An 11,058-nucleotide genomic window follows, 5' to 3' on the forward strand; every position below is an offset into this window, starting at 1 on the left:
CCAGGGTAGGTGAAGTGCTGCTGTGCTGTTGGAGGAGTGGGAGCTGCTTGCAGTTTTCTTTCAGCTGCCATGCAGGTGTATGCAGGAGGTGCAGCACTCCCTGCAGTCTTCCAGAGCTGTGTTCTGTGTTCTGTTGGCTTAATGGCTCCTTGTTGTTTGAATTTCTCTTCCCTTCATTGCCAAAACCCGCAGACAGGCCAGGAAGCAGCAGCTCTGTACCGCAATTATTGGTTTTCCCCAAATGACCCAATGAGAGGCACTGAAGGAGAAAGGGGCGATGCGTTCTCAATCTTCACTTTTTTGCCATTTCTCAAACCACTTCCTGGCTGCGATGCTGCCTTCAGTTCACCCGTTTCTTTGCAGCTCTGTTTCTTTTCAAGCACCACTGACGTCCGCCTGCATCCTCCTGCACCTGGAAACCAGAGTGAAGGCTGTGCAGGGCCTGGTGCCTGTGACTGCAGCACCTCCCTGGGCAGCCTGTGTTACTGCCTCATGGCTCTTACTGAGGAGAAATGGCTCCTGACACCCAACCTGTACCTTCCCTGGTGCAACGTGAGGCCATTCCCTCTCCTCCTGTCACTGTTACCTGGGAGAGGTGGCCAACCCTTCCTTTGGATTTGGAAAGCGGTGGCAGAAGAGAGATGTGAGGGCGGCCTGGAAAAGCATTTGCTTTCCTAGATCCAGACCGAGCTGTTTTAGGGCAGAAGCAGCAATGCAGCTTTTTCTGCTGTGCTGGAAAATCCCCTGTAGCCTGTTTTTTTTTTTCCCCTGGGTTGCCAGCACAGATGCGACGCTGCATCTTCCCTGCAACCTCCCCATATCCACAGAGGAGCAGCGAGTACTTGTCGTTATCAGCTCTTGGAACGTAGCTGCAGGAGAGGAAATGGGGCTCTGGTCAGCATCTCCTGCAGTGTTTCTGCTTCTACCCAGAAGAAACCTTCAGCCTGGGGAGGATGTGGCCCCGTGAGCAATTACTGGCAGAAAAACAACCACGGGCATGCCACTCCTGCATGGTGCAATTAGCACTCCCTTGCCAAAACAGGGGGATGATGCAGCCTCTGAGCCACCTGCGTCACCTTCTGGATTTCTTCCCTGTTTCAGGCAGTCATTGCTGATTGTTTCTTAGCCAAAATAGTGGTAGAAAGGAGTAAAGGGAGCAGCCACCCCTTGGACTGGCATGGCTGGGGATTGCAGGCAGGCCTACCAAGGGAGGTGGTAATGGGCAGACACTGCATTCTGTGATGGGGAATAATGCATTGAAAAAAAGCCATTTATGCAAAGATGTATTTCCATCTGTGTGAAATCCAAGTGCCAGGTGGGGTGTGGGTGGTAAAACACCTCTGGGACAGGGAACAGGTCAGGGTGCGGTGGTGCCAGCTTTCCGAGGTTGCTTGTTAGCGGGGTGCTGGAGGCAGTGGGGTTTGCTTGGGTGCTGCTGGGTGCTGCAGGCTCCGAAGTGCTTTGTCATCAAATGGGAGCGGAGCTGGGCACATTGAGCAACACTGCCTGGCACAGGCACAGCAGTGCAGTGCTCCTCTTCCTCCTTCTCCCTTCTTTCCTTCTTGCTTCTCCTCCCATCTCTTCTTCCTCCTTCTCATTTTTTCCTTGTCCTCTTTCTCCCTCTTCTTCTTCTCTTCCCTCTTCTTTTTGCCCTTCTTCTTCTTCCTCTCCCCCCTCCTCCCAGCCATTTTTAGCCTATTCTCTCTTCCTCCTTTTGCATTTCTGCTCTTTCCCCTTCTTTCCTTCTTCCTTCTTTTCATTTCTACCTTCCTCTTTGTCTTTTCTGTCATCCCTGTTTCCATTTTCCCTGCAGGAGGCGGTGTGGGACCAGACCCCAGCCCTTGTAATGGGGATAGGGAAGTCTTTTTTGGGGAAACCACCTGCAAAAAGCCCCCAGGAGCTCCCAGATGGCACCAGCCCAGTCTTACACACAAAGCCATAGACCCATGGTGGTGTCCTGCCGGCCACAGAGCCAGCACCTCTCTGTGTGTGTGCAGAGCTGGGCGCTCCCAGTGTACCTGATGTGATTTAAGGTCACCACTAGGAATCTTTACTCTGTTTTGCAGAATCCTGGGGTCATCAGGATGGGAAGGGGCCTTCGGAGGTCACCAAATCCAACCACCAGCTAAAGCAGGTTCCCTAGAGAACAGGACGTAGGTACAAACATCTGCATCCTACAGACTATATTACCATTTCTCAACATCACTGCTCTGCTCCCCAGATATGCATTTCGTTTGCTTGGAAGAGAATAAAGAAGTCTTGCTGAGCCTGGCTTTTCCTCTCTCTCTGTGCACCAATGCAATCACTAGGGGGAGACAGAATTAAAGTTACTTACCCGCAGCTCAGCAAAGTTATGTTGCTTTATACATTGCAGGAGTGTAGATGCAAGTAGATTTGCACGAGGATACTCATATAGAAACCAGGCAAAGAAACCAAACCCCAGCATGTCAGAGCTCCCCAGATATCTACATAGCAGCACATTAACAACACACAGGGCTCTACCAGACCATTCAGTCCCTCCAGGGCTCCTCACCCAGGGTTAAATCCTCATGGCGAGGTGTCAGGGGTGGTGAGCCAATGGCTGCTGTAGGGCTGAGCCCTGGGGTGGAGATGGGCAGAAAAGCTTAAAAAAAAAAAGAAGAATGTATTTGTCACTGAACATCTGACAGCATGTCAAACTGGGGCAACATGGAAGAAAGGATTTACTATTATTATTATTTATACTGAATTATGATTGACGTGTTAAAGGGTATGTTGTCAAAGCCGCACGTCAAGCAGCCTAATTGCCTTCTCTGTGTTGCCCCTAATGACAAACTCGGCTACTGCTGCTGGAGGAGCTGCTGCATCTGGTAATTTGCACACCATCAGCTGGGCTGGCTTCTTGCTGTCTTGCAGTGTGTAGGCAGGGAGAGGAGCCCTCATTGCACTGAGTGGGGGAATCACAGCATCCAGCCAAAGCTGCTTCAGATGTAATGGAAACACTCAATTGTACAGCAAGGTGCTCTCCCTGTAATTTGTTTTTTGGGGGGTTTTAAAATTGTTTTAGGGAGAGTGGGGAGAAAAAGCAAGCTGGGCTCTGCTTCAAGGTCACCCCAACAACATCAGTGATGCTTTAATTCCAGTTTCCATCATGACATGGTTGGCTGGTTGGAGCCTGCTTACCAAAAGAGGGAGGGCAGGAAGGATAGTGTGAGGCTAATGAGCACAGCTGATCTTTGTTTATGACAAACTAATTGTTATCAGGGGTACCTGGGTGATGTATGGGTGCATATATTGGCAAGAGGGTGGAGTATTTACTCCACTTGGGGGAAGTTTGCTGAGTTGTTTAGGGGAGGAAGTGGTACTTCAGGAGTCATTTGGGTCTGGTTTTAATGGTGTGAGCCCCTAGCATGAGGCTTTTGGCCTTTCTGGTGTTCCTATTCCGGAAGCCCTTGGTGTGGGGACCTGCACCAGGGTTGCTGCATCCTGGTTGTAGAGCTGTGGGGGTGAGTGAGGGAAGGGTACCCTGACCGCTCTGGGAGTGGTAATGCATTGGCTGTGTCACTTATAGAATTAGTCGGGTAATACTGTTGCTGTTGGAGGTGGGGAGGGTGCTGTGCTGCTTGGAAAAATGAGGTGATGAAGGGGCTGGTGTCAGTGGTTCTTGCTCACCTGTCTCAAGCTGTGCTAGTGCAGATGCTGGTGCTCAGGTCTGCGGGGAGGCTGTTTTTGTTATAGGTGTGTAAATGCTGCTCAGAGCATCAAGATGCTAGAGCAGGTAAGGCTTAATTCACACACTAATGTTTCTCTGTCTGTACTACAACTCTCTTCCCACTCTCAGTTTTGCTGGGCACATCAGTCTCTGGTGTGGGAAGCCTGGAGCAGTCACCTGGCTGTGGGATGGGAAGAGGAGGGACAGAGCTGGTATAGAGTGTTGGGATGGGAGGGTTCTGAAGCAGGAGATTTGGCTGCAGCAAGCTGTCTATAGGCAGCAATTAAAGCACAATCCAAACAAACGTGTATGTGTGGAAACAGTCCTTGTTGGAGGGATGGCAGATTTGGGAGCATCCCAAGCTGGTGTGTGCACTTGCACCCTTTGACATCCTTCCCATGACCCCAGGCCCTGAGGCAGGCACAGCAATGTGTTCTCCTGCTGATGGTGTGTCGTGCAAATAGGAGACAGGAGAGCGTGAAGGTGGTTTCTGGAAGGAAGGACTGGTCTCTGCCTGTCAGGTGGGGAAGGAGGAGAACTTGAGGTTGTCTGTTGTCTTCCAGGGATGACGTTTCCTTGGATATTGACATATGTGCCCATGAGGAGCTGCCACAGAGACTTGAAGGGCACGTATGGGGAGTTTTCTCCTTCAGAATATCACAGTGGATCCCCATTCAACTTGTGGTGTAACTGGACGATCTGGGCAGGCTCCAGGAAGCATATCATAGTTTATATTCAAGGTTTTATCACACAGGAGGATTGCAGCAGAAATAAAGACAAAATCCTCTTTGAAGGAGATTCTTCGCTGGCAGAAAACGATGTAGTTTATGCTTGCTGGAAGAAGGAGATGCATGTTTTTGCCACCTTTTCTCAGGCTGTGCACGTTGTGTTGCTGAAGAGGTACTTGCCAAATTGCAGAGACACCCGGTTTAAAGGCAGGTATTACATCTTCCAGTACCAGCAATGCAAATCCTCCCTCCGGAGTTGCTTTGATTCCTGAAACTCTCACTGCAAAGCCATCTAAACAAGACAGTGTTTTCCAGCCTGGATGGACAGACTACTATGGAGGCTCTGCAACCTTGCTGCCTATGGGAAGTGCAGTAAAGCTTGTCCCATCCCAAGGTGTAATTACACAGCTGCTGGGCATGCCAGCTGCCCGCACACAGGGCTCTGAGCCACAGACAGGGCCAAGAGTCCACCAGGAAGAGGAAGGTGTAGCTGGGGGTGCCCAGTTGTTGCGCTGCACCACCAGCAGAGGAATCGCTCCAGGTCTGGGTTACACACGTGGGTTTTCAAGCATGCTTTTGGAAACACCTTTGTTTAGAGCCTTGCAGGTGGTGGAGTCTTCATTGCAGCCCACAGGTGTGAGCTGGGAGAGTGTGCAGTCTGTACTGCACCCCACCCTGGGGCTGGAAGATCTGGGATACCTCCAGTTTACCATTAAGCCAACATGCACAAGTCACATGGACTTGGGTGCTGATTCACAGGCTTCTTCTCCTGGCAGAAGAGGAAGCCAAGAGAGTGTCGGTACCACTGTGTCCCAGGGGCTGGGTTTAAGGAAGGATGGAAGCCGTGCCCAGCTCAGCATCCCAGCTGATGGAGCAGCAGGCAGTGATGCTTTGGCCTTGCAAGGGGCCTGATGCCCAGCCTGAGCAGCCCCTATTATGATGTGGTGAGTGGGGACCGCTCACAGCTGCTGCTTGAGAGAGAGCAAAGCAGTTTGGGGGCTTTACCTGTGACTCAGCCCGGGCTGGGAACAACCAACCTCCAGCACATGGAGCTCGTGGATCTCTTCCCACTGGAGAGTTCCAGGGGTGGTGCTGAGGAGAAAGTGGTGCCGTGTCCTACATCAACATGGGCCAACATCCAGGAGCATTCTCACTCATGTGCCCAGAGCCATCCTGTCCTGCAGGCCGTCTCTGTTGGGAGCCTCCCCACAAGCACCCAAGCTTGCAGCTATCTGGCTGCTGAGGAAACTCCTGGATCCTCACAGGACACAAAAAGCTGCTGCTGGCAGGGTGACACAGCCACACGGATGTGGCTGGTGGTATCCCCTGGGCCAACAGGTCCAGAGCTTGCTTCCATGTGCAGGGTGGAAATAATCCCTGCCCCGGTGCTCTCTCACTCTGACCTCATTCCTGTGGGCTTTGGCTCTGCCAGCATTGCCCCCAAAGGGCTTCTTCCCTCAGGAGAACAGCCCATGTCCAGGGCTGTCCCCTCCCTGCTGCCAGCTTTAGGTTTGGATCCTGTCAGCCTCAGGAGAAGGGCAGGCATCTCACTGGGGCGATGGGAGATGGCCTTGCTGTTGCCTCCTCCCCATCCATTGGCAACCCCCAAAATGGGTACAGATGTGTCTCCTGGCCACCTTGGCCCTTGGGTGAGAGAGGATGCCCTGGGAGGAGGTGGCCACCAATGAGAAACCACAGCTCCTGTGAGTGAACCCTCTCCAACCTCCATCCCAAGGCCCTGTGTGGAACCTCCTCGGGCCAAGGACCCCCTGAGTCATGGCTCTGGGGTAACACCAACTCCGCTGCTACCGGGCATGGCTACTTGTTATGGTTTTGCAATTTGGTTGGTGTTGGTATTCCACATCAGAACACCATGCTTCATAACGGGAGTAAAAGGGAAAAGTTTTTTTTTCTGTGAACTGCCTTAATGAGCATGTGGGGAGGCGGCACCGGAAGGGGAAGGTGCAGAACGGGGACGGCGTTGCTGACCGGCTTCCCTGCGAGGAGACAGCGTGTCAGACCTTCCTGCCTTCACAGCTCCATCGGTGAGATTTGGGACTTGGTATCTCTCTTTGTTGAAACTCTCTTGTTGTTGTTTAGTGTTATTAGGTTATTAAACTGCATTCGTTCTCAGATCACCTTTTTTCTCCCCTCATTTTGGTTAGACCTAATCGCAATCTCCCTTCCCTTCCCCGTCTCCCTAAACGCACGTGGCCAGGCCGCGCCGGGCCGCCCCGCATTGCCGCTAGAGAAAAGGGGGAGGGCTTTTGTTCCTGCTGCCCCGGGTTGTGCCCACTGTCCCGGAGTGAGCTCTAGAGAGAACCCCGTCACACTACTAGTGACAAAATGATTTCTGCCTTGCTCGCTGGGGCAGTTCAGATGCAGAAAAGAGTGGGAAGTCTCCAGGTGGGTGTGGGAGAGCAGAGAAATTCCTCCTTGTACACTGCCCACTCTGATCCTCCAGCAGTCCAGAGGGGAAAACAGTGCCAAGAGGCCAGGAGCTCCGGGAGGCTGTTGAGTGTCCAGTATCCAGAGTCACGGAGATGCCAGGACAGCCACAGAAGCATGCCGGCAGGTCTCAAAGTGTTTCTTATTGTGGTGTGAGCCATCTTTTCAAGGTAGAACTAATAGGTGAGAGATGCTCCTGCTGGCAGTCCCAGCCTGGCAAGTGTGGCCCATCAACTTTATGAGAGTGGAGGGCACTCCCCACTGGTGACCTTCTGGAATGTACTTTGCACTTAACCTGGAGAAACTGGAGTTCATATGCGAAATCTGGCATAAATGCTGGGATGCTGGAGCTCCACTATTGCTCGATGGCTGTTAAATGCTGCTTTTGTGAAGGGGTTCTATCCTCACTTAAATACATGTGCATGATGTCTCAGGAATGTCTGGTTCCTCAGCTTTGCTTTTCCGACTGAGGAGAAAAACCTGCTTATGAGAGTGTCAGCAATTAAGCAGAGTTGGGTTTGTATGTAGAGCAAACTGCAACAATGGCTTGTGAAAAGGAATCAGTACAGCATGGGACTGATCTTTGAACAGAACTGATGAATGAATAGGCTTTAAACAACAGATTTTGGTAAGTGTATGTCAGCCTAGATTTAACCAGCTGTTTGTGCTGATTCCAAATAGAGACGGGTGAGAGATGAGGGCTTCTAGGATATCACAAACAATGGTGGTACCCATTAGGATCATAATTGCTGAGGAAGTTGGAGTGCAATGGAATGAAGGTTAATGCTTTGTGTTCTCTGTTCAGAGATCAACTCCAGGATTCAAGGCTGAGCATTAGCTAAGATTTCCTCTGCTTTTCTCAACCACTTGTTCTGCCTGATGCTCAACCCCTGGAAACACTTGGGTGTCACTTGATAGGATTTCCTTGTGTAGCAGCTCTGCTGTGGCTGCCATGCTGGGTTAGCTCACTTAGTCCTGTGTGTGGGCTTGCACAAAGAGCTCAGTGCTCTTATTATTTACTTTTCTTTTTTCTTTTTTTTTTTTTTTTTTTCTTTTCTTTTTTTTTTTTTTTTTTTTTTTTTTTTTTTGTAGATGTGCTATTTGAAGTAAGGACTAAAATCAAACACAAGGACTGGATCACTCCTGGTGGCAGTGAGTTCAGAAGGGATCTCCTAGGTTCTATAAGAAGCCATGTAAGCCTAGGCATGGTCAGGATATGGATAGGCAAATGCTATATAACCCAGAAGCTCAGCTGTTAGAGATCACGTTGTGTCCTCCATCCCAGGGATTTTCTGTTAACATCACATGATGAACCAGCATTTGAGTTGCTTGTGCTGGTCCAAATAAAGCTGATGCCCTGCAGCCTGCTCACAGTGATGGTGTTTTGGTGCAGAAAGGCAATGCAGAAACAGATGTGACCAGCCAACAGTTGTAACTTGCCTCTAGAAGCAGGGTGAACACCAAGTCCAGGAGGGGTTAGACTTGTGTGCTCCCAAGTCTTGCTTTCAGTGATGCAGCCTACAGTGTGCATAGAGCTCACCCTGCTGTCTGCTCCATAGAGCTGCCACTCTGGATGGCACCCAGCCCATCCACTCTTTCTCATCTAAATGCTTATCTGGGGTTTCTGTTGTTTTTCCTAAATTACCCTGTCTGCCTGGGGGAGCTGAGCTAAAGCTGAGCAGATGGGATGCATTAGCAGTGTCTTAGAGAAAAGGCTCCCAGCACGGGGAGGCAGAGTGCTTCAATGGTGTGGGCACCTACCTGTGCCGCTGCAAGAAGGGCTACGAGGACGGTTCTCCCACCAAGTCTGGCACCCTGTGTGTCCGTAGTTCCCAGTCAGGTAGGTGACACAGCAATGTCCTTGTGTCCTGCACGGCGATGGTACTGAGGAGGTGTATGGTTGTGTATGCAGAACTAGCACCAACACTGCATATATGAGTCTCCTGTGCAGCAGCCTCAGCAACCACTGGCTCATCAGAGTGCTCCAGTTTAGCAGTTCTGGCTATGTGCAACTTTAGCATCCAAGCAGCCAGGTCTTTGCTATTGCACGTTACATTGCGTGCTTACAAATGACTCTGCAACTGGCACCATGGCTTTAGGAAGAGGGGAAGATCTGTGTATTTGCAAAGCAGTTCCCAGATAGCTGTTCTTGTAAGGGGGGGAAGTAAACAGAAAACAAGCACTTCCTGCTCTGGCTTCAAGAGCTTCTCAGGGTTTGTGCTCAGATGTATGTGGGCTGGAGGCCAATGTGGTCCCTTCTGAAGCTGGGGGGCAGGTGTGTAGGTCAGGTGGTGAGCCTTGTACTTGGAGTACAAATGGTCTTCTTGTCCTGTGCAGGCTCTAAGGGGATCTACTTTCAGAGGTGAGCCTAGATGGCCATCCAAGGGGTGACCTGCATCAGTTAACTGCATCAGGCTAAAATCCTGCTGCTTCTTTAGTGCAATTAAGCACATCCCCTCCCACGAGCTCCTGAAAACTGAATGTGAGCTTGCAGCCTAATTGCATTTCTCATTTGTTCTCTCAGCCCCAAATTCATTAACACGTTATGCCATCAAAGCCTACCCACACTGGTTAAGAATAGCATTATTTTAATGTTTTATAAATGCACATTTATCTCTGGTGTCCCTGTGTGCCTGGAGGGGTGGTGGCAGCAGTTACCAGCCTCTATGTGGTTCCATGTTAGTTCAGCAATGGCTCTGCTGCGGAACCCATCTCCTGTGGAGCTGGCCCTCTGTCTAAACATTTCTTTGGGGCAATGGTTTGGGGTGTTGGCAGAGCATCCCCAGCTCAGGCTCTGACTCTTCTGACAGGGTTGGGCTTCCTGCTCCGCCATGGTGACATGCTGGTGGGGGTGGCCATCACGGCCAGCCTGGCACTGCTGGTGGCTGCTGGCACCTTGTGCTGGGCAAAATGGAGGAGACGACATGCAGGCAGGGCCCTGGGGCCTGAGGAGCCACCAGTGATGGAGCTGTGGGACTTGGGGGACTGCCTGCGCCTCGACCCCTTCCAGATGAAGCTGTGGGCCAGGCCCCCTGAGTGGCTCTGGGGTAGGGCTGCCCTCATTACCTGTGTGCTCGGTGCTGACTGTGCAGGCTCACCTCGTGTTCTATGGAACACCACCCTCCCCCAGCCACTCTCATTTTTGTCACTTATTGGTTTATTTTAAATGCTTGCTTCCCTTTGGAAGCAGATACTTGTTGTATTCTCTTCCCCCTTTTCCTGCTTGAGATTTATACAGAACTGTTAGCATGTAATAAACACCTTTCTTTTAAAAAATAATGAAGGAAAAAATAAATGTTTCAGTGCTTGATTTGGGAAGTTTGTATTTCAGGGTATTTTGGGGGGAAATCATCCTAATGTGTGGAAAACGTGCGTTTTGTGGAGAAAATCTCTACTTTTTGGAATGAAAAGCAGTATTTTGGGAAGAAAATGTCTTGCTTTGGGGATGAAAAGCAGTATTTTGTGGAGGAAATACCTCTTCGTTGCAATGAAGAGTGTTAGTTAAGAGATGTTTTGTTTGTGGTTTAAAGAGTGATATTTGCTGTAAAAAAAAAATCCAAAATTTTTACATATATAACATTAAGCGAAGAAAATATCGTATGTTGGAGACAAACAAGGGTATTCTGTGGAGAAAGCATCATATTGTGCAAAAAAAATGGCATTTTGTGGAGAAAAATTCTTCTTTCAGGGATGAAAAACACTATATTGGGGAGAAAATGTCTTTTTGGTGGGATCAAAAGTGATAATGATGTGAGAACATGTTCTTTTTCTGCAATAAATACAGATATTTGTGGGACAAAAAAAAATCCAAATTTTGAACTAAATTAATATTAAGGGAAGAAATTGCCATATTTTGGAGACAAATAAGGGTATTTTGGGTGGAAAGCATCATTATGGAGCCAAAAACAGGCAATTTGTAGAGACAAAGTCTTTTTTTGGTATGAAAAGCAGTGTTTTGCAGAGAAAATTGCTTTTTGGTGGGATAAAGAATGATAATGACGAGGTAACATGTTTTACTTCTGGGAGAAATAGTGATATTGTTGGGGAAGATGGCTAATTTTGGCATGAACTGGTATTAAGTGGAGAAATTGTCATCTCTTGGAGGCTAACAAGGGTATTTTGGGGAGGAAGCATCAAATTGTGCAAGAAAACTGCATTTTGTGTAGAAAAAGTCTTCATTGTGGGATGAAA

The sequence above is a fragment of the Coturnix japonica genome, chromosome 3, assembly GCF_001577835.2.
Source record: "Coturnix japonica isolate 7356 chromosome 3, Coturnix japonica 2.1, whole genome shotgun sequence".
NCBI lineage: Eukaryota > Metazoa > Chordata > Aves > Galliformes > Phasianidae > Coturnix > Coturnix japonica.